The 26,626-nt window shown below is 41.6% G+C and overlaps 1 protein-coding gene and 1 non-coding gene across 6 annotated transcripts in view; one reads left to right on the top strand and one right to left on the bottom strand.

Moving 5' to 3' along the window:
• The window catches only part of CNTN5 (contactin 5), a 934,652-nt gene that overhangs the window by 8,046 nt on the left and 899,980 nt on the right, over positions 1 to 26,626 (top strand). The gene's annotated exons all lie outside the window — the stretch shown is intronic.
• Positions 16,320 to 16,430, bottom strand: LOC149320024 (U6 spliceosomal RNA). Its single transcript, XR_016280348.1, has one exon. It is a non-coding gene; the product is annotated as a U6 spliceosomal RNA (small nuclear RNA).

The following is a 26,626-nucleotide window of genomic DNA, read 5'->3' as shown; positions in this document are numbered from 1 at the left end:
CCCCCCCCCCCGTGAAAATAGCAACTCACAAATATTCAAGTCCCATTGAAAATAATTGTGTGTGTGCCACCATTTTATCCCTCCCTGCTTGTCCTTGCTGCAAAGAGTGAGACAGTGGATTCCAAGTCCGCAAAAAGGGAGGGACAAGTGTATAGCTGTTTTTTTGTCTTCATATTAGTCCAGGAATTATGATGTGGGGTGGACACATCACTTCTCTGCTTGCTGGATCTGCAGCCTTTCTCTTGGTATGGCCAACTGGCTTTTAATGTATGTTTTAGGGCATTGGACTGGGAAATGGAGTTTAACTACAACATCATAGCTATATGTCAGATGCAGGATCTTAGCCATGGTGTAAGTAGGGATAAGCAAAAAGAAAATTCCACTGAATGGTGCTTTCTATAGCATACTTTAGCTCAGGGTTTGAATATCTGAACCCTGCTAGATCAATGGTTCTCAACCTTTTATCCTCCAGAAGTTTTGAATGTCAGCTCCCAGACTTCTTGAGTGCTGGCCATACTGACTAGGACTTCTGGGAGATGCAGTTCAAATCATCTGGAGGATCAAACAGTTTAGAACCACTGTTTTAGATGATGGACTATTACTTCCATTATTCTTCACTACTGGTGAAGCTGGCTGGGGCAGATGGAAATTAGAGTCAAACAACATCTGGAAGATCACAGGTCCCCTTGCCCTGCTTTACAGGGATGATTAATCCATCACTGCTGACACATAGTTATTTTTGCTGTTATGGTGTTGTTGGATTCAGCAGTCTCCTTGAATATAGTCCTTTTGTACCACTTGAGACCTGATTTCTTCAAAGCTGAAATGCATTTCCCTTGATCATTTGCATATCTGTGATGCTTACAGAGCATTTTAGGAAAGATAAACCATTGACAAAAAAGGGAATATGTTAAAATGTATGTAATTGAATACACACACACACAATGTGACAAAATGTGTACATTAGCAAAAACACATTAACATAATTTCAGTTTGGGGAAGCAAAAGGAAAGTCTCACAACCTGGTACAAGACAAAGATGGGAAGAAACTGCAGGAGAGATTAAGAGAAACACAAAATGAATCTGAGAGATGTTCAAATCCTACAAAGACAAAAAAATCAGTGCAGAATCAACAGTCTTTGACTAATGTCTTTTTGTATATGATGGTCACAGATGAATTAGCTGACTGTGGTGGCAGTTTTAGGAATGGCAACAAACTTTATACTGAATGATGATTTTGGGACTCTGTGTGTCCACTTTTAACCCACCCCTATTTTTTTATAGAGTGCATCTTCCAATGCAGAACTTCTGTTTAAAAAACTGACTATAAACTTACGGATGACCAGAATTCAAAAACTGAAATGTGTTGTCAGGGCATGCATGATAAACAAGAATGCAGTGTTCATTCTTTCAGTTGAAGTATCAAGAGGACTAATCGTAATACCAATTTCATCTGTGCCCAGTAAAGAATATCTCCTTTTGGCCTTTAAGAAGCTCTTACAGGAAGACATAGCTGTTGTTTTCAATCTTATATTTCTTTTGTTTTTTATCCTACAAACAGGTTCCAGCAGGAAATGGACCTGAACAGTGCTAGAATAGTGACATAAAACTCAAACCTGAAATGAACCAAATATGTTATTTAAGCTCCAAAGGCTGCTGGTAGATTTTGCTATTACTGTTGCATCTGTCAGGAGTGGTGAGGGGGGACACAAAAAGAGATGGAAAGAAACTGCTTCTGGGTAAGCCAGCCAGAGAAATTATATTGGGTGCCACAGCAAAGGAAGTGAAAAACAATATGCTCCTTGCTTTGTATCTTAAACCATATCAGAAGCAGTTTTTAATGTTGTTAATGGTTGTCAAGTTGGCTTCAACTTATGGTGACCCAATGGATGAGAGATCTTCAAGAGGTCCTGGTATTAACAGTCTTAGTCAGGTCTTGCAAACTCGGGGCTTATTTTGATTGAGTCAATCCACCTGTGTCTCAGTCTTCTTTTCCTGCATTCTATTTTTCTAAGGATTATTATCTTTTCTAATGAGTCATATTGTCACTGATCTGGACATAGCATGAGACAATATGACTCATTAGAAAAGATTTTGCCCATGATATGTCCAAAGCAGTACCAAGAATGGGTCAGCCCATGGTGCAGACAATAAGTGGTGCACTGACAGATATATTTCACCCTTAGCCTTGAGGGAAAGGTGCAGGGTCCCACTATCATCATTCCATGTCACACTTCACATTTACTTCTATCTCCTTCCTTCCCTCCCTCCCCTTTTCAAGAAGCACCATATTGAGCCCAAGTGCCCTCCTCTCAATCTTTCCCTTCTCTTCTTCCTCCAGCTATGTGCTGCTCCTCCTTTGCCTCTACCCCATCATTTCTCCTTGCCTTCTCCTCTCCCACTATCTGTCCCATCTCCTCCTGTCTGCCCCTTGGTAACACATCCCTGTGCACTTAGCAGAAATCCTAGATGCTCTCCTGCATCACAAAATCCTAGATGTCCTTGTATCAGGCATCAAAAGACTGCAGCTCTGCCCAGCAATGCATACATCTGTCACCAGGATTTGCAGCTTAGTCTTTTCTCCCCCACACCCAGCCATTTATTTCTAATTTAGCCCTGGCTTTGTTTTTTTCTAGGGGGGAGGGAAGGACTGATGTCTCGAGGCTGTTATACTGCATAAACAAACACAGAAGGACTGATGATAATTCCATACCATGAATACAATGTACTTTAGCAATCCCAGGTGTCCCACTTTAGCCAGGATATTTGTCTCCTTGAGAGACTGCTTGAGAACAGTCCTCTATTTGAAGGCATCTTCTGTTGAGTGATGACTGAGGTGTCTGCTCCAGGTTTTATGCTGAGAACTTTCCAGGAGTCGAACCCTATACTTAAAATAGGTTCTGTGTCTTGAATGGTTCCTTTAAAGTTTGAACTAAGACACTTCAACACATATATTGCCCCACCGACATGAAAGTCACCTTTCTATGAAGAGCTATATCAAGTCCAGGTTAAACACTGAAAGACAGGAAAAGGTCAAGTAGTAGAGATGTTGCAGTTGTATCTGGAGATCAGAAAAGCAGGTCACCTGATCATAGTCTTCTCCATTATGGCGAGTGTATTGCATTTCTCTTTGAATTGCAGGATATGTTTCTAAATTTGAGTGCATGCATATAAATTAGCAGAGGCAGACTGGTGCCTTCTTTGGGTGATGCATTTTTTAATTTTTGGTGATAAGGAAGTGACAATCTTAATTGTTACCCATCCAGACTCCCCAAACACTTCCATTTCATTTGTACCCATTGTTACTTTATAAGGTTTTGCTCTAATCCTAGAGCAAGGGCAGGTTATATTTAACCTTCAGATAGTTTGGACTGCAGCTCCCACTGTCCTTTGTGTCTTTGTCGAGTGGACATCAGTCAAATATCTGCTGCGCTAGAGGTTCCTCACTCCTTCTTTAGGTTCATTCCTTTATCACCCTTAGGACTTGCTTTGTTTATCCATGGCCTGCTTCATCCCACTTCTTTTATGAAACATGCATTTTTGGCCTAAAATCCCTATGTCTTTCTCCTTCCAAACAGCAATAACAAGAGCATATATATTTCTATACCGCTTATCAGTGAACTCAGAACTTACATTCTGTAAGCTAATTGCCCCCAACAAGCTGGGTACTCATTTTACCAACCAACAAATGGATGGAAGGCTGAATCAACCTTAGAGCCCCTGGGTTCAAACTCACAACCTTGTGGCTGCAGTACTGGCATTAGTGCACTTAAGTACTTCTTAAGTGGTTAACAATGTGTAAGCTAATTATCCTCAACAAGCTGGGTACTCATTTTAGCAACCTACAGAAGGATGCAAGGCTGAGAGGACCCTGGAGCCCTGCCTGGGATCAAACTCACAACCTTGTGGCTGTGAATGGCTGCAGTACCAGCATTTAACCACTGTGCTACCAGGGTTCCTAGCTTGAATCCCAGCTTGGCCATATAAACCCACTGGGTGACCTTGGGCAAGTGGCATACTCTCAGCTTCAGAGGAAGGCAATGACAATCCTCTTCTGAAGAAACTTGCCAAAAAAAACCCCAAACCCCATGATAGTTTTGCCTTAGGGTCAACATAAGTAAAAAATGATGTGAAAGCACTCAACAACAACAAAGACGACAAGATCATCAATGGCAAACAAAGCCAATTCAAAAGAGGACAGTGTTTTCTGAGTAACTCAAAATTTTCAAAACTCTCTGGCTGATTCACTGAAACAGTATTCTAGTGATGGTAGTGAGGTGCTTGTTGATGCTGATGAAGGTGTTCATGAAACAACAAAAACAAAAATCTCCCTGCACTGCCTTGATGAGAACAGTTCCACTCTTATTTTGATCACTGCCACAGTTCTGAACAATATTGCATTCAGTGACAAGTGTAGACACTTCTGTTTTTCCTTCCTTCCTTTCTTTCAGTAGCTTATTACATATTATAACTGATTGATTACCTCGCCCAAAGATTGTCTTGCTTTATCAGTTGCTGACTCTTTGGGTCATTAATTGATGCCATGGTCCACTGTTCATGACTTCACAATTCATCTCCATACAGGAAATTAGGTTGTCACCGACAATGGATTAAGACATTGTCGAATGCATCCAACTAGTGAGAAGGATGCTATTGCACACACTACTTGGAACTCTGCACACAAGTAAATCAGGTAGCACATAGACAAATTATTAAAACAGTCAAGACTGTGATTGAATATACCTTTCTGAGTTTATGAAGCATATGCAAAACGTGTTTCAAAGATATAACACACAGAAAGAGCAAAACTGTTTTTTATGCCTATGAAGGCTATGCAGAGGCAGCCCACAATTTTTAATAATGTAAAAGACACACTTGCCAGGTCCTATGCACTCCATAACAGCTGAACATTGAATGCCGTAAGCCACGAAGAACTTTTTTTTTTTACTGTAGCAGTGCATAATAGGATTGGTGTATACATGGACAGCCAAAAAGATAAACAAATGGGCCATTGAACAAATCAAGCCTGAAATATCCCTAGAAGCCAAGATGATCAAATTGAGGCTGTCATACTTTTGGCCACATCATGGGAAGGCACAACTCATTAGAAAAGATAATAATGCTAGGAAAGGTTGAGGGTAGTAGAAAGAGAGGAAAACCACATTGCAGATGGGTAGACTGAATAAGGGAGGTCATGGGCATGAATCTACAAGACTTAGGCAGAACAGTGGAAGACAAGGGATCTTGAAGATGTCTCATTCACAGGGTCATCATGAGCTGAGGTCAACTCGAGGGCAGTTAACAACAACAAATTCTTGCAACCACTGAAGACTGCAGAAAAAAGCAGGCGGAAGGCCTAAAGCTAAGACATGGCATTCCTTCATATTATTTAATATCCCAGAAATGTTTAGAATCATAGAATCATAGAATCATAGAGTTGGAAGAGTCCACTAGGGCCATCCAGTCCAACCCCTTGCCATGCAGGAAATCCAAATCAAAGCATCCCTGACAGATGGCCATCCAGCCTCTGTTTAAAGACCTCCAAGGAAGGAGACTCTATCACCCTCCGAGGGAGTGCATTCCACTGTCGAACAGCCCTTACTGTCAGGAAGTTCCTCCTAATGTTGAGGTGGAATCTCTTTTCCTGTAGCTTGCATCCATTGTTCCGGGTTCTGTTCTCTGAAGCAGCAGAAAACAAACTTGTTCCCTCCTCTTAACCTCTTAACCTTCTTTTCTCCAGGCTAAACATCCCCAGCTCCCTAAGTCGTTCCTCATAGGACATGGTTTCCAGACCCTTCACCATTTTGGTCGCCCTCCTTTGGACACGCTCCAGTTTCTCAATGTCCTTTCTGAATTGTGGCGCCCAGAACTGGACACAATATTCTAGGTGGGGCCTGACCAAAGCAGAATACAGTGGCACTATTACTTCTCTTGATCTAGACACTATACTTTTATTGATGCAGCCTAAAATTGCATTGGCCTTTTTAGCTGCCGCATCAGTGGGGGAAGTAAGGCCCCATTGACTGTCTTCATCCACTTTCGCAGTCATCTCCTCAAATACTCCCCTCCCAAGTAACTGGCACCTGAAATACATTCATGTACACACAGAGAACAGTGATAGCCCTTGGAATGAGCAGGATGACCCTACATGTATAAAACATGCCTCTCATTGATAAGCTTTCAAAAGCATTGTTATGATGAACAGCAACCTGGAATGAAAATGTCAACCTATTTAAATCCTGCCTAAAGCTAAGATGGCATCACCCAGAAAAGAGGATGCATATCACCCAAAAGAAAATACCCATTTATTGTAAGAGCTGTTCAAGAATTGCATAGACTGCCTTGAAAAGTGATGGACTCTCCCTCTTTGGAGTTCTTTAAACAGAGGTTTGATGGCAGTTGTAATAAAATTGCCTCTGTTTTTTGCCCAGTGTTGTGTCTCTCTTTCATATAAGAGAGCAATGTAGATCATAATGTTTCAGGTTAGACTGATATTTCATCATGTGCCTTTCTGCACAAGGACTTGCAACTTGATCATGATTTCTTCACAGTTAAGCTGTAGTATGGAATGTGGTCAAGCCTCATTCATTTCATATAATTATGCCTGAAGAGTCCATCAAACTTTGATGCAGTTTTAAATAAAAGGAACTCCTACGTGCCTTTGTAGGAATACAATTCTCTCAAAAACGAATAATTCCCAAAGGATCAGAAGGTAATCTAGGTAGGTGGTAAGAATGCATCTGTCTCAATATGCCATCTTCTTATGTATCATAAATTCCTCAGAAATACTTACTCTTTCATAGATGCAGAAAATAATATGTTGGGATGATATACATCAGCAGTAAAAAAAAAAAAATGAGCAGATGGACAATTTATAAATGTTTGACAGGAGCCACCTGCAATTTTAAAAACCAACAAAGCAAAACAAAGGGCTGATTCATGCTTACTGGCATCTATATGGATGCATCTGTTTTGTGACATCTTAAAACACACTTCTAAGCCCATGAGTACGAAAGTAACATGTGGGTGGGTTCATAGATATTGTTATTTCACACTTATTGTCGAGCCAAGAACAGAGCTTTGAAAATTATAGTTTGGGCTGCAACTTCCTTAACTTCCAAAGGGCAGAATCTGAAACATATAAAATTGAAAATGAAATGATAAAACATAACATTATAAAATGCTAAAATACTAAAAACTAAAATAATATACTAATATACTGAAAACAAAATCCTCATCAGTCATTACCCATCATGACTACCTTAGGCACACTCAGGAGAGGCTGAGATAGTTTGATTTTGTTGAGCCTAAAGAAAAGGGCAGGATTCTGCTCTCTCCTTTCTTCTCCCCTTGTGCTGAATTGAGTGCCAACTACTTTTGCAAGTTGAACTCAGTTTGCAGCAATGAAAGTAAGCAAAGGACAAAGGGAGAAAGTGGGAAAAGGAGAGGGAAACTGAGGCATTTTTAAAGCAGCTGAAAATGTGAAATGAAAGAGGATTAATCATGACTGTCCCTACCAAAACAGGGCAGTTGGAGCAGGGACGTAGCCAAGGGGGGGGGGGGGTCTTGGGGTCCGGACCCCCCCCTTCCATTAGAAAAATGAATGGTGTGTGCCGCTGCACCGCTGCACCCAAGCCCCATTATAATGGTGGCACTTAGTCTGGACCCCCCTTTCCTAAAATCCTGGCTATGTCCCTGGTTGGAGGGTATGCATGCAAGCTGAAATTAGAGTGTGCCCATCTGTACAGTCCGTAATGGTAGTCCCTGAGCTGGTGCCAGTCCCCAAGCTATGCTGATCCCTGGGGTGTTTTTTGGAAGGAAGGGAAGTGTATCAAATGGGCACAAATATGGCAATGGTCTGTGGTACACTAGGGGGGGGGAATGCTGGTCTCCCACATCATTCAGCTTAAGAAGCACTGGTTTGGAAGACCTCCCAGCTTTATTAGCTCACTGGATTGTTTTTATTTAGATTTAAGATATTTGAATTAGCCTTACAGTTTTGAAACCCATTGCTCTAGGTAAGATAGGGTGACCATTGGGATCCCCACTTATATAATCTTGATGAATTTTCAGAAATGCCCACATATCCCCCAGCTCTTGCAGGCTTGCCACAAAGATCATGTGCCAAATGAAATTTCAATGCAAATTCTATTTTTCTTACCACAACTCCATAGCATGTGTCCTTAGGGAGGTGAAAGTGTCAGTTTCATTTCCTTTGCCTGGCTCTAAATCCCTTGGGCATCCATATTTTGTCGCAGTTCTATGTCAGTTTTTTTGCCCCCTTCCCGCATAGAAATTTATGGTTTTTAAAGAGTATTTTTCCTAATCTATACATGTTTATGCACATGTTTATGCACGTAAGGAACAGTGAATAAACAGTGCAGCTTCTTAATGTTTCAAATACATGGTTTTTACTTCTGAAGATTTTTCAAATGTATAAATGTTTCTGTGTGTTTTCCCCATTATTGAAATGCACCACAGGTCTTGGAAGGATAATGTTATTTTATGTGAACCCAGAAAATTTATTTTCCATCCTTGTGTTCTCATCTCTTTTTTCTTCCATTCTTCATCCATCTCTCCTCCAGCATCTTGTGAAATGTTGTTCTCAGGCTCATGATAGCAACAGAAAATCTTTCAAGGGACATAGAACAATCGCAAACGATTGGATATTATCCATCTTAATCTCCATTCCTCTAGGAAAAAGCACACCTATTTTCTCTCTTTCTCTCTCTCTCTATCCCTGAGAGCCTTTATCTACTATCTTTAGTAGTATTATTCTGAATCTCTTGCAGCTATTTTCAACTGTGGTGTGCCATACTGAGTTCAGTACTCCATGTGGAGTCTTATCAGTTGCATATGCCTCTACTGAGTTCAAAAGAAGTAGTAGTAAAAAGAAAGAATAAAATAACATGCAGGTTTTTCCAGGATTAAGTAACACATTCTTTAAGAAAACAGTTTCAAAGAATGTGTTACTCAGTCCTCATTAATCAAGTTTATATTTTGCTCTTAATACCAACCCTGTATTTGATTGTTGTTGCTATTTTTTGTCAAGTCAGCTTTGACTTAAGGAAGCCCTGTGAACAGAGAAACCTTGTTATTAACAGCCTTGCTCAGGTCTTTCAAACTCTGAGGCGTGGCTTCTTTGTCTGATTCAATACACCTGTAATGTGGTCTTCCTCTTTTCCTAATGCTTTCAATTTTACCAAGGATTATTGCCTTTTCTAATGAGTTATGCCATCTCATGATAGGTCAGAACTCAAAATCACACAGTGAGTTTCAGAGCTCAAAAGAAATTAGAAATTAGATGTTCCAGGTCTAGGTTAACCACAAAAATATCCCAAACAAGGCTTGTTGTCGTTGTTATTGTGTGCCTTCAAGTAATTTCTGACTTACAATGACCCTAAAGTGAACCTATCATGGGGGTTTTTTGACAAGTTTTTCCAGAGGTGGTTTGCCATTGAAAACCTCAGAGGCTGAGAGAGTATGACCTGCCTAATGCCACCCAGTGGGTTTACATGGCCAAGCCAGGATTCAAACCCTGGCCTTCAGAGCCGTAATCTTAATACTCAATACCCCACATTGGCTATGGTACCTCTTTTTAAGTACTACTTGAAGAATTGTTGTTGTTGTGTGCCTTGATATTATTTCTGACCTATGGTGACCCTAAGGTGAACCCATCAAAGAGTTTTATTGGCATGCTTTGCTCAGAGGAGGTTTATCATTATCTTCCTTTGAGGCTGAGAGAGCGTGACTTGCCCAAGGTCACCCAGTGGATTTCCAAGGCTGAGCAGGGATTCAAACCCTGCTTTTCAGACTTGTAGGCCAGTACTCAAATCTCTATATCACACTGGCTCTCTGAATGCTATATTTAAGCATTCAGCAGTGAAATACACTGTAGAAAGAGGATTTGACATTACTTGAAACTGGAACTTTATTCTCTGATGTTCATCTCCTCCAGTCATTCACTCTGTGAATAGAACTATCTTGAATAAGACAAAGAAAAACAAGTCATTTAACAGTGTGTATAATAAACCATGATCACCATTTGTCTATGTGCATTAGTTGTGAAAAGACTACTACATTACCATTGTAGCTTTTTTTCTCTATCTCCCATCCCTAGCTCTGCCATACTTGTTAGTGGTGCCTATTTATTTATTTATTAGACCTTTATATTTATTTAATGGGTAAATGGGCATTTGCTTTTTGACACATGTCTTCAAAGGGGCATATAGCATTTAGGTTTTTCCTTTCCTGTGTTTGCTTCAAGGACATAAGGGTCCATACAGTTATGCAAACATTTAAATCTGAAGGGGCCCCAGCACCACTGGACTTACTCTTCATGGTGCTCCATTTGCTTGGGCACATCTATTTCCATGTCCCTCTTTATGTCAATGGTGTATTTTGAAATGTAGACCTACACAAGGGCTCTTTTCACATTATACAACTAGAGCAGTATGATTCCATTTTAACTCTAATGTAATGGTGATATCTGATTGACAGTTTTGGGAGGGGTATTTCGAATTCTTTGCTGGAAATCTCTAGTGTTTTGACAAATCGCGAACACTAACATCATTGGATGCAGCTGTGGAAAGCAGAATCATAGCACTATGACTGTATGATGTGAAGGGGCCCTAGGGATGTCTCCCATAGTTAACAGCCCCATAGAGATTCCAAAAATCAAATATCTGTATTGATCTAACACAATTTATACCACTTTTCACCTGTATAGGTACATGAGTTTTGTAAAGCTAATGTGTATCCAAAATACACAAAATACATGTTGCAAACTTTTAAAGCTCCACTGGCTTTTTCATAAGACAAATATGTTAAAAAGCATACAGGCGGGGGGGAAAACTTATGGTGATGTTAGTCACAAGCCTGCAGTTTGAAGATATTGTTGTTCTCAGTTCAGATGTTGTTGGAAGGATATTTATGAAGGCTGCTCCCTCCTCCTTCTGGCCATGTGGTTACTTCAAGGGGAAAAAATAAGTTTCATTAGCAAGACAAAAAAAGATGCTTCTTTTGAGATCCAAATTGCCTCAGTCCTATATGAAACCACAAGATCCTTAGTTAAGTAGGGAGAACTGAATTTATAAGGAAGCCCTGCATGTTTATGCATCGGGGAAAAATTAGTTTTGGTAAAACATGACAAATGTAGTCCAAATTTTAAAGAAAAATGCTTTACCTTTGTTGGAGGTAGAAACTTCAAATGGTAAAGTTTGAGGGGCTCTCTAAAAGTTACTCCCGATACAGCTAAAATGTGATATCTTACAACCAAAACACACAAAATACATGCTGCAAGCTTGTAAAGCTCCACTGGCTTTGAACCATTGCAAACCATGGCTCAGCTACACCACTGATCACACCAGTTTCAGACCCTTGATCTGCATCATGTAGATGTCTCTATAATTTAAATGAAAAGGCTTGTACTAAACTGAGTTACAATTGTGGTGCTTCCATTAAATAGGACTGTGGATTGGGCTACCGCAGAGTGTAAATAGCTTTCATTGCAAGATTTCCTTGCTCAGTGATCTGGTGTCTTTTCACACATTTCTCCTTGTGTGTAAACAACCATTTCCAAGCTAACCTGGCCTGTCATTCACGAAACGTCAGGTCTGATCCTTTCAAGTCCCCATCATTTCATTTCCTTGACAGTTGGTAGCTTCTGTTCTTTGCCACTTTCTCTTTCTGTGTCTTTATTTCAGCTGCTACATTTTCACAAAGTTTCTATTTCGTACAGCTGAGGTGATCATCCATTCTCCCAGGATGGCTCCGTTATAATTAGAACAAACCTACAGTGCGATTGATAGGCTATTACTAGGGCAAGGGGAAAGGAGAACAACAACAACAAACACAGAAAGAACCAGCTTTGCAGCTCACATAATGCAAGAGCAACTCCACTGAAATCAATGGAGTTATTCCTGCTTAGGTGAGTGGTGAATTTGAATTGCAGCTAGCGAATGGCTTCCAGCCAACAGTTTTCTCTTATTATTTATATAACACATCCACCTTCCAATCAGCAAATCTTTTGAACTTAGAATAATAAGCCAGTCCAGAATATTTGGTGTGTGAGTGAGAGGTCTTTTCTCCTCCCTTTTTCAAAAGCTACACTTCATCTTATTTTTATATTATTCTTGCCACTGAAATAAGACATCACAGCAGTTTATGGGGGCTAAAAATAAGCAGTGAGCAGGTAGTGAAGTAAGGCAAATTACAGTGTGTCATTACTTCCTCAGATTTTCAGTTTGTTTTATTTTTCTTTATTGGTTGGTTGGTTTCTTAGAGGAATCATCTCATTTTGTGGTTGGTTGGTTGGGAGGCACCACGATTTGTGGCCAATTTCTTTTCATGCCCTCTTGTGGCAGGGGTACAGCAGGGATGGGCAACTTCAGTGAGCCTAGGGTAGTGATGGAAATATTATCCAGCACTATAGATTTCCTGACACTCAGGAAACTGAGTCGGGAAGAATAAAATAGTGGTGAAAATTTTGCAGGTTCTGTCCAGCATTCGCACATCCCAACTTGTTTCTGGAAATTATTCTACATGCGTTTATAGAATAGTAAAATGTGTTTTTTTGGATGAGAAATATTGCTTGCAAAACATTGCTTTCAGGCTGCTACATGTGTTTTATTTTTGTGCAACATTACTGTTTTCTATACAAACCCCTCCCCGGCAATCTTCTGCAATAAAAATCTTATGCTAAAGAAAACTTGTGCAAAAAAGAAGAAGTAATCTTGCACAGAAAATAGACACATGAGGCTTTGTGTGTGTGTGTGCAACATTTATGTTTTCTGTGCAAGGTTGTGTGTGAGAGTGAGTAATTACCTGCACCTGGACCTAATGGTAATTTACCACTCTCATTATGCATGTAGGTGCCATGCCCAGACAGAACGTTAAGAAAAGCAAATCTGTTCTTCTATTGAAATGAAGTAGTTCGCATCATAACCATAAAAGCATAATCATAGAATCATAGAGTTGGAAAAGACCACAGGGGCCAACCAGTCCAACTTCCTGTCACGAAGGAACTCTCAAACAATGCAATCCTAACAGGTGGCTCTTCAGCCTCTCTTTAAAGACTTCCAAGGAAGGAGATTCCACCACTCTCTGCAAGAGTGTGTTCCACTATCAAACAGCTCTTTCTGTCAGGCAGTTCCTCCTAATGTTTAGATGGAATCTCTGGTGCCAAAACTAGGGTTCAGGAGAACGGAGCAACCACACACTCCCGAACCATAATACAGAACGGTGCCACCATAATGGCGGCCTCTTGTCCACATGGGGGCTGCCATGACGACTCATATGCTGCATAGCGTCCAGACGTCACTGGCAGGAAGTGCCATCATGGCAGCATCCTTTCCCCTTTGCTGCACCGCAAAAAAAGAAGCCACTCTATGCAGCTTCTTTTTGGCAGCTCATTTGTGCTGCGGCATTCGGCTGCTGCAGCACCGACTCAGGTAAAAGATGGCTGGCATGGAGCTGCCCATCTGTCGAGCCCCTCTCTTTTTGGAGCTTGCATCCATTGTTCCAGGTCCTATTCTCTGGTTTAATATATTTTTAATCTTTTGTTTTAGCTATTTTCTTTTAACTTATATTAACTTATATTGTAAGCTGCTTTGAGTCTCATTTGGGAGACATTCTGCATACAAATCAAATAAATAAAAAAAACAATGTGATGAATTAACAATAAATATACATAACTTAGAGTTATGCATCTGTAACTGCTTCAGATTCACTATCCCTACAAAGCCATACTTATGGCCCTTTTGCCATTTACATAAATACCCTCCCAAACTCACACTGGGCAAAGGAAGTATTTCCAGCTGTTGATCAGAATGCAGGTGGATTATGTTACCAGCAAGTGGGGCTGTGACCATCAGAAGCAGGACTTCTATCATCATTCTTTGTTGCAGCCTTCTTCTTTGGTGGAAGTTGAACCCAGCAATCTGGCTGCGGTTGTTTGGACCAGCTGAAGTTTCCAAGCACTCTTCAAAGGCAGCTCCATGTAGAGTGTGCTAACAGTAATACAGTCAGCCCTCCTTATCCACAGATTTTTTATCCATGGATTCAAACATTCATGACTTGAAAATACTTTTAAAATATAGAAATTCCCATAGACAACCCTTGATTTGCCTTTTATAAAAGGGATACCATTTTAATTGACATTGTATTTAATGGGACTTGAGCATCCACAGGTTTTGGTATCCATGGTGGTTCTGGAACCAAACCCCAGTGAATACCAAGGGCCCGCTGTAGTACACAACTAGGGGGGTACAGATGGACAGAAAGTGGCGGCCAGATGCTGCCTCTTTCTACTGTGGATTGAGGCTAAAACCAAATGTTGTGGCCTTCGTGAGGCTTAAAAAAATGATCCTGGCGGGTTCTTTTTCCACCATGCGCGGAATGCCATTGGCGTGCTCATGCACAATGATGATGTCTGCATGGTGCCGTGCTGTTTGGGTGCTGTGCCATATGGATATGTCATTGCATACCCTGTGTAAACAGCAGCATGCCAAGATGGCATCCACGACATGCAGTAGGGCTCAGGAGCATGTGGATGCTCTGCTCTTCCGATACCTACTTTTGGCCCCATGCTGGCGCAAAGTGCCAGTCTGTACTGAGCTTAAGATATGTGTCACTGTGGCCAGGATTGATATCGCAAGGGATGGACACAGTTGGTGCAAGAGCTTTTAACTACAAATGCACTCCTGGCCACAACTGAAACAGGAGCTTCCATGTTCAGGATTGAATGAGGAATACACCCAAGTTGAGTACCTACATCTTCAGGGGGAATGCGGCTCCATCAAATAGAATATGAATCCCTTTCCCCTGATCTGTTCTTTGACTTACTAGAAACACTTCTGTCTTGTCTGGTTTAGGTTTGACTTCTTGTTTGATCTTCTCTAGTCCAGTTTAGGATGAAAATAGCCTCACTGGATTATGGTGAAAAGGAGTCACAGAATTTTTAGGGTTTTTTTCCCCATCAGAGATGGACAAACCAGGTCAGATGTTATGTACCCACCTTGACTGACTGGAAATCAGGTAAAACAGCATGGAAAAGTTTCAATAAGCAAAAAGCCCCCCCCCCCCCACACACACACACACATACACAACTCCAGAATTAAAAGGGAATGCCTAGTTGCATATGTTCATTTGTCCACATGAATGCACGTTTGGAAGTATTCAGTAAATGTTTATATAGAGATATAATTCATCTTTCTATAATAGATTGTAATCAGAGGGCCTGTGTGTCTTACTGTTCAGTTGCTATAAACTGATAAGTAATTTGAAGATCTCTGCTCTCCCTTCTTAAAGTGCTTCGTGTCTATCCCAGGCTTGGTCTGAACAGTCCTTATAAAAGTGGATGCCAGCAAGAAGAGAACTGTCCTATTGACAGTGGGATACTCAGCCACCAATTAGTTTGAATTTAAAGAGTTCCTGCCCCTATCTATGTGGGTTGAATTGCCTCAGTGGCTTCAACCTAGGGAGTGACTTCTTATTGCAAATAATACCTCATCTGGGAAATGCGTCTCCCAAGTATCTAAATGAGTCATTAGAAAGAGTTTTTCAATTTGGTCCCATGTAGCTTCTGGTTATGCTAGAAAGCATCTGAGCAGCAGTAAATTACCCCCCTTTTAGCTTCATAAGTGTCCATGTGCAGCAACAATCACTTCTTCTCTTCTGTGTCTTTTGTTCTTTCGCAAATGTGCAAAAATGTGGATTATTTTTCCCTCCCCCTGCTGGTTCTGCTGACAGAGAACTTTCCCCATACAGCTTTATAATTGGGTACCAGGCTCTTTTGAAAAGATACAATAGCAGCAGGGTACATTTAGGGATTCCACGAGTGTTAATAGAAGATGAGTGGTTTTGTCTTATTTAACCCCATTTTTTCATTAGATTCCTTACCTAATATTTTCTTCATTTACATTTGCATTCCAATACCTGCAAGACTTTGCTTTGATCCTGGTAATCTGCAATAGAAAGCTTCTTCCTAATGTATGAAGCTGTTGGTCCATCTTTCTCTGTGTCATCTATGGATGGACAGATCTGAGAACCATCGTGGCATAATGTTTTGAGTGTTGGATTATGACTCTGGAGACCAGGGTTCAGTTTCCTCCTTGGCCATGAAACACACTGAGTGACCTTGGGCAAGTCACATGTTGTCAGGTTCAGGGCAAACCTCCTTTAAACAAATCTTGCCCCAAAAAACCTCCATCATAGGTTCACCTTAGGGTTGCCATAAGTTGTGTAACTATGAACCAGGGGAATTGTAATTATCTCAGTTACTTGAATTAATTTACAGAGGCAGAATTCTTTCTATTATTTTTTTTATGGAAAGATTCACGAATTTGCGTGTCATCCTTGCACAGAGTCCATGCTAATCTTCTCTGTATTGTTCCAATTTTAGTATATGTGCTGCCTCAGGGTGGGAGTGCATAACAGCAAAATCAGCACTCAGCAAATGCAAATGAGAAACCACCCAGGGTCAGGGGCTTTCCCAGCAGACAATGATCCTCTTTTACATAGCCTCCTACCCTGATGCCCTGCCATGAACAAAAGAACAATACACAGATTAACATGAGAATCACTCCTCCTTACCCAGGATCACACAGTATATATATATCCACTCTCTTCCAGGTCAGCAGTCTCTGAAGATGCCAGCGAAATGTCAAGAATAAACTCTTCTATAACATGGCCACAGTGCCCAAAAAACCCACAAAAAACTATAGTGTCTACAATCACTTAGGGCAAATCTATACCACCATTGAACAGTTCTAAGAGTAAAGAGATTCTTCTTAATGTTTAGGTGGAATATCTTGTCTTGTAATTTGAGCCCACTGACAAATCTCTGGAGTTGGAGAAAGCATGTTTACCCCATGAGTTCCTTTTAGGTATTTAAATGTAGTTATTGTATTGTCTCACAATTTTCTCTTTTCCAAGCTACTCAGCTCCCTAAATGGTTCCTCACAGGCAGTGGCATCACTGCCTGGGGTGTCACGTGGGCCTGTTACAGACTGCCAAAATAAAACTGCTTCGGGTCTCTTTGGAGGTATGCTGTTTAAATGATGCACGCATCCTAAGAATCTGGAAGCTGCATCAAAGCTGCACTCCAGTGCTTAGGAATGGAGTGTGGCATTGGCGCGACCTCCGGACTCTTAGGACCCATGCATCATTTAAATAGCATACCTCCAAAGAGGCCCGAAGCAGCTTTATTTTGGCAGTCTGTAACAGGCCTTGGTGTTGGGATGGGACTTTTGGGGAGTGGAGCAAAATTGGCATACCCACTCACCTCACTGCCATATGCTGCTCTACACATGGGTAAAATGACATATACTGCACTTGGCCAGGTGTCATCCCTCTTCTGGGGAGTCACACATAGTGAAGCCACTGTTCACAAGCCTTGGTTTCAAGACCCTTTAACATCTTAGTCACCCACCTCTTAACATGTTCCACCTTATCAATATCCTTCTTGATCTCTGTTGCCCAGAAATGGACACAGTACTCCAGGTGAAGTATCACCAAAACAGAATATAGTGGCACTGCTACCTTCCTTGATCTAAACTTCCCTTGTGCTGCTCAGGATGTAAATCTTTCTTAATTTTGTTGTGAAATCCAATAAAAGAAAGAACTCAATTTTCTCCCTTTTGCAATAAAATAAAATAAAAGTAAAGTTAAACATAACAAAAAATAATCATTGAAAACTGTACTGTTTCAGTGGGCTGTTCACAATATGGGATTCACTCTGCATAATTTTTAAATGTTTTTTGTATAGGAAAGTGTATTTTTGGGTCTATGAAGGAAATGTCTTTGCAGCACAGAAAGCATACAGAACAGAACTTTCCTATGCCTAAAGTTAATTTTTTTGTGTAACCCTTTAATCCCAATGGTTCAATGTGGTTGAATTTTGCCCAGAAACATTAAAAATCTTGCAGCATCTACATTTCCACCCTTGCTAATCCTGATAGAAAATACCTTCTTCCTTGATGATGAGGGAACTGTTGAATCTATTTTACATCCCTAATAGACCCCTAGTTCAGTCAAGCTATTATTGGACCTGAGGCAGAAAAAACATCTGACACAATTCTGCCTTACCTGGCAGTAAAAATCCAGTCATAAGAATTTAAATAAGTAGCCAAATCCCACTCTTTTATGACAAACCATGAAATGGGATCACCCATTTCCATGTCTTTGTGAGACAAAACATGTAAATCTTTCCACTATAAATAGAGGTATAATATAATGACTTTGCAGCCTATGTGCATTTGTTTAAACTGGGTTTAACAGATTTATTTTTCTTCCTGTCATCTTTGAAAAAACAACAACATTCTATCTCGTTATAAAGATGTGTATTCCATCCTGTGAGGCTCTTCCCAGCAAAGAAAGAACATATCCAGGAATAAGTTCATTTTTGGATCTTTAATGAATAATGTAGGCCCTTGAGTCTGCCTGCTTTGACTACAATAATTAGTGCAGAGTAAACAAACACTTTAGGTCTTGCTTTATGAATGGTATGGTGCCACTTTAAATATTAATATGTTTTGATTGAAGTGACCAATCAATGATAACCGAGCTTTGGTAACAGCTACAGTCCTACAAAAAAATCAAGCAGATTAGCAAAAAGTACCATTATTTTAACCCTTTCCCACCTAGAACTCTCATTGTTATGGTGGATCTAAGCAGGAAAAAGAAAGAACAGTTTACAAAGGCATTACTGTATAGAGAAAAATCAAACAGGAGAGGGAGCTGATACAAAGCAGCTTCATTTTCTGAAGTCTGTACAATTAAATAAATACCTTATCTGGCTCAACCAGAGGTAAATATCTCAAGCAAATTTGCCTAATTATCTAAAGCCTTTTTGTCTTCTCATTCCCTTCTCTGCATATTTTCACATGCTGGCCATTAAGGTTCTACTGTTCTGCCTGTTTTTCCTGCACAATGTCAAAGTCCTAATTAGATTTGCTACATATGAATCAATGTTTCAGAGTAGCAGGGTAGGAGGGGATATCACACCACAGAAGGACATGATCTGATGTCAAGCAAGACCTTTTGATCCTATATCTAAAGAAGTCAGTGCTTTCATGGTAAATGAGTGTTTAGCAGAATTCATGATGTATACCAGTTTCCATGCTAAAACGTAACATAAATACAGCCATTTTGTAAAATGGCATCTCCCAGATGGTAGCAGGCATTATCGAAAGGCATATAGAGGTTATCTTCATAATTAGCAATCTGAGTTAACAAAGCCTGAATTCACTTTAGCATTCAATACATTTCTACTGGGAAGATTCATATTAGGGTGAAGCTTAGGGACGAGCAGCTCACAGAGAAAAGTAGAAACCACCACCACCCCCAGCAGTTAATATGACTATTTGGCATCTCTCCCCCTTAAGAATTCTGCCTCCTCCATGAAATTTTCCTTTAGTCCCCACATTTCTAGCAGACATGGCTGGCTTCACGACGCTCCAGGGGTTTGGTGTTGACACATCGCATGCCGCCAGAGTGCTTGGGGTTGTGGCTTGGGGCTGCGGCAGGGCTCAAAAAGCCAGCTTTTTGCCAGCCCAAATAGGAGCAGATCTTTTCCACGCCTATTTTGGCTGGCTCTACAGTGATTTGGGGCCACAATTGGCCCCAATCCACTAATCCCTAACTGTGCAAAAAAGTTGTAGCTGAGCTGTTGTAGACTTGAAAGCTCCTGCTTATACGTCTTTTGCACATTTAGTCTCAAAGGTGTTTTTAATTCTAGTTGGATTCTAGTTAGATTAGAAATACCTAGTGTTTCTAATTTTAGCATGTGAGTAGCTGTCCATTACTTTTAGAACTATGGAAGGTTTCATTTCCTTGAACCACCTGCATATTCAGAGCTAACCCTATGGCCAGTTGTTATATGGCATTTCTGTTTCAAATAGTGTATTTAGCCAGATTATTCAGGATGTCGTAGCAACCTAGTTGTGTTGTGTTTTCACATCCCAAATTGTGTTGAATATGCAACCATGTGCCTGGAAAGCATAACATACCATTTTAAAAAAGAACTACACTCATCCCTCCATATTTCTTGGGGTTAGGGGCACAGGAACTCCCATGAATGTGGAAAAAGCACAAATAACAAAAACACTATGTTTTTTATATTTGAGAGAACACATCTTTAGGAAATTTTAGGTCCTTCAGTGCAACTATGTGGTCAACATCTGCCAGACATTGACCATAGGATTGCACTGGAGGAGCTACAAATGTCTTGTGGAATGTCCTCTCTAATAATCTCTAGGTCCTTCAGTGCAACTTTTGGTTAAAGTTGATCAAAGAGTTGCACATGAGGACCTAGATATTCCTAGAGAACATATTAATAAAATCTGTGAATAACCAAAGCCACAAAAGTCAAAGCCACAGATGTGGAAGGACGAGTGTAGTTATTTTTTGGAAACTAGAACATGAATCCAGAGTATCTAATTTTATCTACACCTTCACTTTTTATCCATGCACCCCAGCTATGGTGTCCCATAGAATTAAATGCACATATTTTGTTTTTCATAAATTCTGTTGATGTTTGAACAATTAAAAAAAGGCTATGGAGATTATCACACAGGCTTTTATCTTGTCGCTTTCCTGATGGGATAAACAAGAGTTTAAAGATGGGTCTTACTGCATTCAACCATCTGCATTCTGTCTGCAACCCAGGTTTATCCTGCCACTTTTTGTACGATTAATAAAAGTTCACCAGTGGAAGCAAATGAAGGGCTTCTACTTTGGTGTACACTCAGATGGAAACATAGGTTTAAGTGCCAGCTAGAGTAGACCATTGGGATCTTTGGGAACTTGGTAAATCAAGGTCTCTCTGGCTTTTCTTCGCGAACGAAGACTCATCCCATGCTTTCTACAAGTGCGTTGATGACTAAAAAGACCAATCCTAGATAAACAAGTCCGGTTGCAGAAAGCACAGCAGAAAGTCTCCTTGAGTGATATTTCTGGGTTGTGGTTCTTTCTGCATTGTCGTTTCTCTTCGAGACTTGTTCAGTTTGAGCTTTCAGAAAAGGCTGCAGCATTGTAGATAGTGTTTCTCCATGCCTCTCGATGCGAGGCCAGGGCGGACCATTGTTGGTGATCGATTTGGCCGACCCTGAGATGTTGTTTCAGGGAGTCCTTGTATATCTTCTTTGGGGCGCCCTTCTTACGCTGACCCGTGGCAAGTTCACCGTAGAATACTATTTTTGGGAGGCGATGGTCCTTCATCCTAGAAACGTGTCCTGCCCAGTGCAGCTGCATCCTAAATAGAATGGCCTCAATGCTAGTGATCCGTGCTTGTTCAAGGACAGCAACATTTGTCACATAGTCAATGCATATTTAGAATTGTGCGTAAACAGCGCTGATGAAAGTGTTCGAGGAGTCGTAGGTGGTGGCAATAGGTGACCTATGTTTCATACCCATAAAAGAGAATAGACAGTATATACACACTGATTTTTGTGCTTCGCCTCAGGTGTTTGTTACTCCAGACTCTTTTGTCAAGCCTTCTGAATGCGCTATATGCCTTTGCTAGTCTGTGATCGATCTCTTTATCAATCTTGGCGTCTGAGGAGATGATGCTTCCCAGGTAGGTGAACTACTGGGTGGATTTAAGCACAGATTTGCCTACAGTGGTGTGCGGATGGTAGTGTTCTTCCTGTGGTGCAAGCTGGTAGAGAACTTCTGTTTTCTTCAGACTGACTTCCAGCCCAAAGAGCTCTGCAGCTGTAGCAAAACAAGATGTCAGGCGCTTCAGAGCTGCTTCCGTATGGGCAACAAGGGCAGCATCCTCAGCAAAAAGCATCTCATGGACTAGATAGTTTAGAGTCTCAGTGCGGCTTAAGTTAAACAAGCTACCACTGGTACAGTAGCGTATATAAATGCTTTCTTCTTCGAGATCTGCCGTAGCCCTTTGGAGCATCATGCCGAAGAAGATTGTAAATAGAGTTGGAGCGAGAACACAACCTTGTTTCACACCATTAGTTATTAGAAAGGGCTCCGAGAGAGCGTCGCCATATTTGACTTGACCTTGCTGGCCTTCATGTAGCAGGATAATCATTTTAAGGAATTTGGGGGGCATCCTAGTCATTGCAGGATCTGCCACAGACCTTTTCTACTCACAGTGTCAAAGGCTTTGGTGAGGTCGACAAATGTTACATAAATCAAGGTATGTTCCATTGATTCAATAGACCTTACCTGGGCTGGATCCACACAGGCCAGAAAATCCCAAGAGCAACCCAGAGTATTCTGGCCCCAAAGCTGCCCCAACATCGATTGTTATGTGGGGCCCTCCATTGGGTTCTGGGTGGCTCTGCACACATGCATCCTACTGTGCCACACACACAGTGCTTCCACTGCCACAGCAAGACACTCAGAATGTCAGGTGACACAGCAGGATGCATTGTAAACAGCTACTCAGCATCACTTGGGGGGGGGCTCAGGATCTTCAGGGAAGATCTGGAAAGAACGGTTTAAAGTTAAATGAGGCTTTAAAAACCTTTTAATGGTTGTTACAGTGGGTTCAGTGTTGAACTGCCCCAATGTTGTCTGAACAGCTTGCACCACAACTGAGAATTTGGTCCTGTGTCATCATTGGTGGGGGAATAGTGGGAAGATGTTTTATTTGGCCCATGCAGACATGGCCCTAGTTGAAGTCTGCAACAAGGTTTAGTCCATACAGCTTGATTTGCTGTGCTCCATTCTGTCCTTGCCAGCACAACCTTAACAACAGCCCTTAAGTAGAAAAATAGAATCACTTTGGCCATCCAGCCCAACCCCCTGCCATGCAGGAATACACAATCAAAGCACCCCTGACAGATGGGCAGGATACAGACGGGCAAAAAGGGGTGTATTCATGACGTCATGAAGGTAGAGCCTTCAGACGGGCCTTACCTGAATGCCGCCATGAACACGCCCCCCGCACGCACCAAGCGGGAAGAGGCGGCATTAAAAAGGTGCTGCTTTTCTCCGCTTCTTTTCCGTTTGATGCGCAGCTGTGCAGCTCCGTCTGTAAGCTGCTGCACCGGTACGTCAGAATTGCTACGCCGCTAATTTAAGTTGCCCATTTAAAAGCTCTGAGTCAGCTGCATCGCATAATGAGTCGGGGTCCTGGAACATGCGCAGTTTGCAGTCAGGCTTTAATTGCAGCGTCAGCTGCCATGCAGGTGTGGAAGCTGCAGCACAGCTGCAGCGCATTTTAAGACTCGTAACCCTAACCCTAACCCTAACCCTAACCCTAACCCTAACCCTAGAGCAACATGTACGCATGCGCTGCTTGGAAAGTTTGGACTTTAAAGTGAGCCCCTACACACATTCCTGTGCCATTTTCACCTAACAATAAAAACCGCTAAAACTGTAAATATTTACATATGTACAAGGGAGGTGATGGGGGATGGCAGGGGGACAGCGGTGGCAGCGGCGACAGCTGTGGCTGTGCATTGCAGATTCAGCAAGAGCGCGGGGACCAAAGGAGAGGAGGCATCCATGATGCTGGTGACACTGGCAAAGTGCAAGCGGACAAGGATGCCAACACCAGCTGATCACCAGCTGGCAGGAGACCACCATTGTTCTTGGGCAGAGCGGGGAAAAAAGTTTTAAAGGGGCTTGGGCACTTTAAATGTGCCCATAGGCTTTCTGCCGCCGCTGCCTAGCGCTGCAGCTGCGCAGCTGCGCATCCGCCAGCCGGCAAAGGAAAAAAAAAGCCCCGTTTTTGGCCGCCCGTGAGGAAGCTGCCTCTCTCTTTGCAGTGTCCTCCGAGGCGGTGGTTTGGAAACTGCGGGTCAGAAACGGCCCCAGGTGAGGCGTCTTCACTGCCCCCCATGTGGAAGCCCCATCTCCTGAGCCACGCTCCCGGGGCGGGCGGTCTGGAGGCTCCGTATTCAGCAGAATACACCTCCAAGACGTCTTCCCCTGCCCGTTTATATCCCGCCATGGACATTCAGCTTCTCTTTTTAAAAAAAAAACTTCAAAGAAGGAGGCTCCACCACACTCTGGCACAGCATATTCCATGGTCGAACAGCTCTTACTGTCTGTAAGTTCTCCCTAAAACAGTTTCTAACTAAGAACAGTTTATGCCAAGGCACTTTAGAGTAAGGCAGAGAGAGAGAGAGAGAGAGAGAGAGAGAGAGAGGAAGGCAACACTATGACTGTTCAGCAACCTTGAATAGTATGAATCGCACAATATTAGAAACCTAGTGAGCAGCCATGCTATCAGTAAGCCAGTGCAAACACTGTCTCATTTATATCTCCATGCAGCTACATTCAGAGTAATTGGGTTGTTTGTTTCAACATATCCACTGATTGACATGAGGTCAAAAAAAGGACTGCACTCCTATTCTTCATAGCAAGCATTGTGCAATGGGGTTTGGAGTGGAGTCATTTTGATCTGAATCATTATGCATTATCCATTCACTCTGCATTGTTGAGGATGGAGTCTACATGATAAAAGCCACATTACCGCCATGCTGGGCTAATGGAAATGTATGGGCAGCATGCAAAAGCAGTTTTGTCCACCTGCAAATATGTGAGACTTCTGGAATCAGATGAGGAAGGAAAACAACAGGTCAAAACCTCCACACAAAAAGGCAATGTGAGCCCAATAAATTGCCAGATGTTGGCTACACAGAGAGTTTTTTAAAAGGCAGCAGCGACTGAGGTTAATTTACCCTGTGTAGAGCATACATAAGACATCTAAATTGATAATGGAAAAACAATATCAAAAAAGCACAGTTCCATTGTTTCTAGTTGTACACTGAGTTCATCTTTCTCACTGCAAATGAATATTAATGGAGAAAGCAGGGAGGATAAAGACTCCAAACTACATCTGGAGACTCTGAGCTACACTAAGAGAACACCTCTAATGAGGCTGATGAAAAGCTGCAGTCTCCAAATATCTCCATTGGACATTTCAAACCAGAGCCTGGTTGGTGCTTTATGGTAGTGGTTGCATTTTTCCAGGGTGATACAACAGGGGTGAGGGAAGGCAGAAAAAAATCTACCAGCTCCAAGCAACCTGTTTCTCCCTATTTCCTTGACAGTTACTGTGCTTGTGATGTCTTAACTCCTGCTGGCCACACATACACCAGCAGAGTGATATCAGCATCGTACATCAGCAGGACTTTAGCCAGGAAAGCTGGTGTCTATGATGTTGGTGGGGGAGGGGAGGAGAATGAATCTGCTCTGGACTTTAGATCAAACTTTAGTTTGAACCCTTCTCCCAATGCACATTCAGAATCTTGGATATTTCCTTTGGAGTTAGACAAAAACATGAAGCAGATTCACTGCCTCACTATCATCAGAGCCATCAGCCTGTGCTTATTTTGTCTTATTATAACCCTATACAGAAGAGATTTCTTAGTATAGAAGAAAGCCAGACAGAGAGCAACGGACACATAAAGAGGGATGGCAAGGATTTATTGTTACCATGTTTCCTCCTTTACAAGGACAGTCCTCTTTTTGAAGGGACAGTCCTCTCTTTGGACTGATGCAAATATAAAGGACCATAAGAAGGGAGACCAAGATCATGACTTTGCGCATCAATCAAGAGCTACCCCATGACAGAGGACAAAGCAGACATACAGTCATGCCTACTATGACAAGATATATTGGCCACACTCCTGTTGCATACACCAATATTGTTTTTTTCCTAAAGCTATTTCCAACCTATGGAGACCCTATGGTGAACCTTTCAAAGGGTTTTCTAGGGCAGTGTGTGACTGACCCAAGGTCACCCAGTGGGTTTCCGTGGCCAAGCACAGAATCATACCCTGGTCTCCAGAGTCATGTGAGATTATCGCACCAGCTGTCTTTTCCTGATCTGGGCATAGTCTGAGACCAGGCTGGGACCATATCTTATTGCACAGCTCCGTGCCCAGATTGTTATCATCCCATGCCAGATCGGGATATCTCCCGTACTGAAGTAAAAATTCTTCTTTTCCATTCTTAGCAAAATAATGGGAGACCTTCCAATCAGCTACAGGATGATAATGATCTGGGCCCAGAGGTGTGCGATAACATGTTGGTCCCAGCCCAGTCTCAGACCATGCCCAGATCGTGAAAAAGCAGTGCGACAATCTCCATAGTCCAATGCTCAAACCACAAGATCACACTAGCTCTCATACACCAACATGACCCTTTCTTGAACTTGCATGTCTAAATGAAAACATTTTTGTGCTACTAGGCTTTTAGAAATTGAATGAACTGGGCTTTTAATGATATGCTGTGCATTTTTATGGTTTGCATAATCTTTCCAATGAATTTTAATGTTTAATGTTTTAACATTATAAATTGTTTAATTGCTTTTAATTAACTTTTATCAAAGTTTTGTATAGTTTTTTAAAAACATGTATTGTTTTAAAAAGCTGCCTTGAGTCTTATTATTGGAAGAACAGGGAGATATAAATGAATTAAAATGATGATGATGAGGTAGAGGATGTGCACTATGATGGCCGTTTCAGAAAGAGATATCCACTACCTCCTTGCTCAATGTTCCCATTCACTGGTGCAACATATCACGATGGTGCTAGAATGCATTCCTATGACCAATTAGCAGCTGATGGAGCAAGGAGCCAACTGGGCTCCATCTTGGTTGCAGTGGGACAGCTGGAAAAAAAGGGAGTGTTGTCACCGTCCTGTACCT

The sequence above is a fragment of the Sceloporus occidentalis genome, unplaced genomic scaffold, assembly GCF_023333645.1.
Source record: "Sceloporus occidentalis isolate IW3139 unplaced genomic scaffold, rSceOcc1.0.p SCAF_2, whole genome shotgun sequence".
In the NCBI taxonomy this organism is placed as follows: Eukaryota; Metazoa; Chordata; class Lepidosauria; order Squamata; family Phrynosomatidae; genus Sceloporus; species Sceloporus occidentalis.
This window is presented reverse-complemented; position numbering and strand designations above follow the sequence as displayed.